The sequence below is a fragment of the Adiantum capillus-veneris genome, chromosome 3, assembly GCF_014529385.1.
Source record: "Adiantum capillus-veneris isolate H3 chromosome 3, ASM1452938v2, whole genome shotgun sequence".
NCBI lineage: Eukaryota > Viridiplantae > Streptophyta > Polypodiopsida > Polypodiales > Pteridaceae > Adiantum > Adiantum capillus-veneris.
Window position 1 is genome coordinate 100,105,152 of NC_140933.1, and position 7,094 is coordinate 100,112,245.

At 36.6% G+C, this 7,094-nt stretch overlaps 2 pseudogenes; both read left to right on the top strand.

Annotated features, from left to right (window-relative positions):
* The first annotated feature begins 3,333 nt into the window (after positions 1–3,333).
* LOC147461388 (uncharacterized) lies at positions 3,334–4,020 on the top strand (annotated as a pseudogene).
* Positions 4,021–5,505: 1,485 nt separating this feature from the next.
* On the top strand, positions 5,506–6,114 carry LOC147461389 (uncharacterized; annotated as a pseudogene).
* The last annotated feature ends 980 nt before the right edge of the window (positions 6,115–7,094 follow it).

Here is a 7,094-nt window from a genome sequence, read left to right on the forward strand (position 1 = left end):
AGCAAATCTGGTCGCGGTGACAAATCAGGAAACGCCAGAACAACAACAACAGATACAATAGCAGCAAAATCACTAGCAGGAAGAACCACAAAATCGGCAAAGACAACAGCAACAACATCACTAGCAGGAAGAACATCAACATCAGCAAACAAAGCAGTAGCAACATCACTAGCAAGAAGACCAACAACATCAACAAAGAGAGCAGCAACAACAATGTTTTAGGGTTAACAACAGCGGCACCAACGACAAAAACGACAAAACAAGGACAACAACAACTAAAGCAACAGCAACAACGTCAACAACAACAACAACGACAACAACACACATAGACAAAAACAGGTAAGTCTCTAGTCTCTTCTCTCACTTTTCAAATTTTGAGGCTATAAAATTTAATTTAGAGTACGAATATGAGCTTGTATTTCAATGTAAAAAAGGCAAAAAATACTACCTTTCATCTCTAATTCTTACTTCTAGCTACTTATTTATACATAGTTATTCAAATCAGTAATCTAATTAAAAAACATAATCATACATCGAGTATTTACAAAACATGTATGTAATAAAAAGAGTTAGATATGCACCTATATATGCTTGCATGTGCTTTGTTTTACTGATGCTTTTGATTGTTTGCCACCACCAGCTACACCTTTGTTACGCACATGATAAAAGAGAGAGGAAAGTAGAAAGATAAAGAAGGAGAAAGAGTGAAAACAAGTGAGTGACAGAGGGAGAAAGAGAGGGGGAGAGAGAAAGGGAGAGTGAAAACATGGGCTTCATTGGGGGGGAAGAGAGAAGGAGATAGGGGTTTCTTGATTTAAATTCAAATTCAAGATTTGAATTTTGGAGAGAAATTAGAATCTGAATAGGTGTAATTGTAATGGCCTTCCAATAGTCTAGACATAGATTAGTGAACAATCTACACTTCACATGTCCAAAAACATGTGGACACTAGATTGACCACTTTTGGAGGGAAATTCAAATTTCAATACGTGTAGGTTGAATGCTATCTTCTCTTGGGGTGCATTATTTCTTGCAATAATGGCCTTCCAATAGGCTAGACATAGAGAAGTAAACAATCCACACTGCATATGTCCAATAACATGTGCACACTAGATTGACCACTCGTCCATTCTAGGATATCTAGAGGAAGAAGGAGAGGGAGACATAGAGGGAGAGTGACAATATAGGTTCCTTTGGGGGGAAGAGAGAAGGAGATGGGGCTTCTTGGTTTAAAATTCAAATTGGCCAATATTTGACTTTTGGAGGAAAATTTGAATTTTGGAGGGAACTTTGAACTTTGGAGGGAAATTCAAATTTGAAAACGTGTAGTTGAAATGCTATCTCTTCGAGTGCATTGTCCCTTGCAATAATGGCCTTCCAATAGGCTAGACATGGGGAAGTGAACAATCTATACTGCACATGTCCAATAACATGTGCACACTAGATTGACCACTCGTCCATTCTAGGATAGATGGATTGTAATAGGGTCTTCTTGGCATATGTGCATTCTTAACATTCACATTTGTTCCTTATAAATAGGTGATTTCAATATGTGTAGTTAAAGTATTTTATAATTGTCCATTCTATGTCAAGTGATGGTCATATGTGAATGTGCTCTTTTCTATTAAAGACATGCATAACCATGTTCTTTAACAAGCACATGTGTTGTCTAAATTGACCACCTGTCCATTCTAGGTCAAGTGATGGTTGTATGCTGTTACATGTGTATATCTACACATAGATGAACCACATGTCCAATACAAGTTCATATTTTATCTTTAATAGTCAAATGTGTTGTCTAGATTACCCACCTGTCCATTCTAGGTCAAGTCATGGTCATATCTTGTTGTATGTGAATTTCTCTACGGAGATTGTCCACCTGTCCAATCCAGACTCATTTCTTTTGTATCTTCTATCTTTCTTTCCCAAGGAAAGCATTCTTGTATGCTTTTTCATACACAAGTGTATGTTCTTACATAAGTATATATGCACCTAGATTGACCACTTGTCCAATCTAGACTCATTTTTTCTATATTTTCTACCTTTCTTTTCCTAGAAAAGTGTGCTTGTATGTTCTGTCATATTCATGTGTATTGAATATCTTAGTCATATGCCCATTCTATGCTAGGTTATGGTGGAATGTACATTGTTAAGCATATGTCACTTTAGATTTTCCATCTGTCCATTCTAGTTCAAGTGATGGTCATATGTGAATGTGCTCTTTTCTAGGAAAGACATGCATAATGATGTTCTTTAATAGGCACATGTGTTGTCTAGATTGACCACCTCTCCATTCTACGTCAAGTGGTGGTCGTATGATGTTACATGTGTAGATATACACATAGATTGACCACATGTCCAATCTAGGTTCATCTTTTATCTTTATAGTCAGATGTGTGTCTACATTGACCTCGTGTCCATTCTAGGTCAAGTGATGGTCGTATGTTGTTGTATTTGTATTTCTCTACAAAGATTGACAACCTGTCCAATCCAAACTCATTTTTTCTATATCTTCTATCTTTCTTTCCCAAGGAAACCATGCTTGTATATTATTTCATACACGGGTGTATGTTCTTACATAGGTATATTTGCACCTAGATTGACCACTTGTCCAATCTAGACTCATTTTTTCTATATTTTATATCTTTCTTTTCCTAGACAAGTGTGCTTGTATGTTCTTTATATTCATGTGTATTGAATATCTTAGTCATCTGTCCATTCCATGCTAGGTTATGGTGGAATGTACTTTGTTAAGCATATATGCACTTTAGATTGGTCATTTTTATATTCTAGCTCAAGTGATGGTCATATGTGAATGTGCTCTTCTCTAGGAAAGGCTTGCATAACCATGTTGTTTAATAGGAACATGTGTTGTCTAGATTGACCACCTGTCCATTTTAGATCAAGTGATGGTCGTATGGTGTTACATGTGTAGATATACACATAGATTGACCATATGTCCAATCTAAGTTCATTTTTTATCTTTATAGTCATATGTGTTGTCTACATTGACCACCTGTCCATTCTAGGTCAAGTGATGGTTGTATGTTGTTGTATTTGTATTTCTCTACAAAGATTGACCACTTGTTCAGTCCAGACTCATTTTTTCTATATATTCTATCTATATTTCCCAAGGAAAGCATGCTTGTATGTTATTTCATACACATGTGTATGTTCTTATATAAGTCTATAGCACCTAGATTGACCACTTGTCCAATCTAGACTCATTTTTTCTATATTTTCTATCTTTCTTTTTCTAGAAAAGTGTGCTTGTATGTTCTTTCCTCAAAATTAGATTAAGTACGTAATTATGACATGTTTTTCTGGGTAAAAATGTCTCAAGTGAGGACCTCAAATAAGAGAAAAGTAACTATCATTCCAGTCAGCATTGACCTTGCTACCAATGAGCCTCGTCCATGGTACGTCGATATTTATGGACTACAAGGTGCTCAATATCATAAAGTACATTTATTTCTTGCATCAGAACAAGATAACAATATTTTTGAGGATCTAGGCCAAGTAGTTGCAGTAGCTATATCAACCACTGAAGGGCATGCTAGCATTGAGTGCATTACCATTCAAGTTCTAGGGAATATAGAGTATTGAGTATCTCCAAAGGCATGTTTCACTCAATGCATGGTAAACGATAAAGAGGTGACTATGTTCTCTAGAGGTTGGATGCAGACATGCATCCTACAAAGGTGACTGCAGACACTCTTCATGACTCCATTGTCCAAAGTGTGAAGAATAAGAAGCCCTCCACCAAGAGCCCAAGGCCAAAATCTTATCATCCAAAAGCAAAGAGGGCCAAGGCTCATATTGTTGCAGGGTCCAAAGTGGTGGATGAGTCAAATCTAGATGCTTCACAAGAGGGTCCAAGCAACTAGCCTCACTTAAGGTTTGTGGAGCCTGATCGTTTAGAGAAAGAGTTTCAAAAGGCAAAGAAAAGCAATACTGGAGGCATGGAGAAATATTCAGCATATTTTCCATTCAAGTATACAGAGTATGAAATTCCAGTGACCAATTGTTTTCTTGCTCCTAATCATTATAATTCTCGCCAACTTGATGAGGAGCAACTAAATAATTGCATGCTTCTCTTTGCTGAAAGTGCAAATAGGCCTTCATCATGTGCATATTTGATGCTTGTCAAGAATTGTGGTCAAAGGATAGGAATCCCAATGATTCCATCAGAGATTGAAGAAGGAAAGCTAAAAGACTATAGGTATTGGATTCTTGACGGACAACACTCTATATATGCAACAAAAATGCTGAGAGTTCAAGAAATGACAAAGGGGGTAGATCACAAGAGCTCGTGGCAGTGTATGCTCACCGAAAGGCCCGCATTGTTGTAGATCCACCTCCACATGTTGCTATCGCTATATCTGCTATTGCAAATGAACAAGCAAAAGCCTTGTATGTGAAGCAACCATACAGTGTCATATTGAATCACTTACGTGATCAGTGGAAATTTAACGGATGTCCTACAAGGCCACCACTTGGTGTCGTGGAGGGAACTTCATCTCACAGCAAATGGGATGTAAGTGATAAATTTCTATTCCCATATCATTTATCTTTTGCACTAGAAACATAGGACACCATGCAAGTTTGATAGTCAATTTTTTATTTCTTTAATTTCTTTGTGTAGGTGTTTTTAAGAATGGCTAGAATATGCGTTGGACCATCCTTTATTACAAAGCAAGCTCACACGGTGACTTATTCTGATGCCATCTTTAATGAATGGATAGATATTATAATAGAATTGGACCATCCTTTATTACAAAGCAAGCTCACACGGTGACTTATTCTGATGACATATTTAATGAATGGCTAGATATTACAATAGAATTGGAAAAAGAGAATAAGAAACCAAGTGCCACAGTATTTAGGTATCTATCTGGTTTGGATGAAGAAGAGGTTAAGAAACTACAAGCAGAAATAAGAGATGACACAATTGTGTTATCAAAGGGCATAAAGGACACAGACATCATGGACATGCTTGAAAGAATCAAACAACTCAAGCAAGATCGTATCATTCAAGATGCCTTGCTTCAGAAGTTTAACTCTCTCAATGAAGATGCAAAGTGCAATACTTGGGAGGATCTTGTCTTGATGTATAACATCAATGATGTTGTGTATATGAAGTTTCTTGAGCTTTGTGATATATGGATCAAGACACAATTAACGCGAGGAATCAAGAAGATTGATTTTCTAGAGAGTGCAAGAAAGTATGTCGAATGGACAATCAATCTACAAAAGGATCAAGTAAAAGCAACAGATGTTCCTTGGAGGATTTATGTGGTAAACCTTCATATTGAAGGTTCTTCATACTTGGAGCGTCACCTTTGCAACCCAATGCCCATAGGACTTTGTGTATTGGATAGATCAGAGGCATTTAAGAGCAACACACATTGGCCTGAGCATTGATACAAAGATCTCTTGAATGGGATGATGTCCATCAGTGCAGGTTCAGCAGAAGCACACTATGTGCTTCTTGCTTTCTTAAACATGACAGATTTTGTGCAATTGCAAAACGCTTTGAATAATATGAAGGACATAATGCGACAACAGAGTGTTTGAGTTCTACATCATGAAAGAGAAGTGTTTTATGCTGGGTCCATATAGTTCTTCTCTGTTTTGGTCCTTTTTGGAAAAAGTGATGCATCTAGTGGACTCGCAACAACTCTTGCTCCAGGAGAATCTACCACCATACTTGATGCAGGGCTAGTCATTATCAATTTTCAAACTATGAAGCATCTATCGGACAAGTATTTCTTAAGATTTAAGAAGAAAATTCTTGTCAAGCAATTTACCAAGAAGTTTTGCACAGAAGGATCCAAGCTAGTGGAATTATTCAGTGATGGCTATATAACAGAGATTGGTCTTGAAGAGAAGAAAGAAGTTTTAGCCATAGTGGAAAGCATTGAGGATTAGAAGAATCTAGAATCATGGATTCTAGAATTTTTGACATTGCATGATGACATCAAGCAATGGGCAGGACTTCAGGTCAATCAAGTAGAGCACCCAGTTGAGCCCAAAAGCGACATGGTGGAAAGGATGAGTGAAGGCAACTTTTCCGTCAAAGATTTTTTATCACTTGAAGCAAGTATGTATTAACTTGGAAACCATCACATCCATTTCATTGTTTCTTTTGTAGTTTGAACTTGTTATATCTATTATAAAGATGACTTGAAAGCTTCAAATATCTTCAATGTATCCTTTTGGTTCAATTGAGTTTTTTCCATTCCTTTAAAAATCTTATGTCTATATTTAGGTTGACTGAAAAAGACAAATAAAAAATTCTCTTTTTGAACAAATTGATGTTCTATTTTTTATACGTCAAAGTATTTGAGTTATGGTTCCATTGTGCCATGATCAACTTTGGATTGGTCACTTGTAATGAACCTCCAATGGGAAAGTGGTCAATTTAGGTGCACATACAGACACGTAACAACACATGACCCTCATCTGACCTAGAATGGACAAGTGGCCAATCTAGGAAACACATATTCAAATGTAACAACATATGATCATTACCTAGCCTAGAATTGACACGTGGTCAATCTAGGTAACACATGTGACTAATAAAGAACATTGTTATGTGTGTCTTTTGTAAAAAAAACACATTCACATATCACCATCACTTGACCTAGAATGAAGAAGTGGCCAATCAGTGTGTAATGTTTTTTTTAGTCAAAAGAGATGGACAATCTAGGAAGAACTAAGCTAGAATGGACATGTGGTCAATCTAGAGAGCATGTACGCATAGGAATCACCATATTAGGATCACCTAACCTAGAATGGATATGTGGACAATCTAGATAGCACATGTAACAATAAAACAATACAAACTAAGAAAGAACAATTACATGTGGTTTAGAAATTGAACATGTGTCCGAAGATGTTGTTTCAAGCAAGAAATCATAGTATCCTTCTAATCTAGTATGGATACACATGCTTTTTCTGAAAATGGGCACACTCATATATGACCATCATCTAACCTAGATCCAAGTGAACCATATTGAATAAAGTGATCTATAGAGTGCACCCTATTCTAAGGGGACTCAAAGCTTTGATGAACTAAATTATTTGTAGAA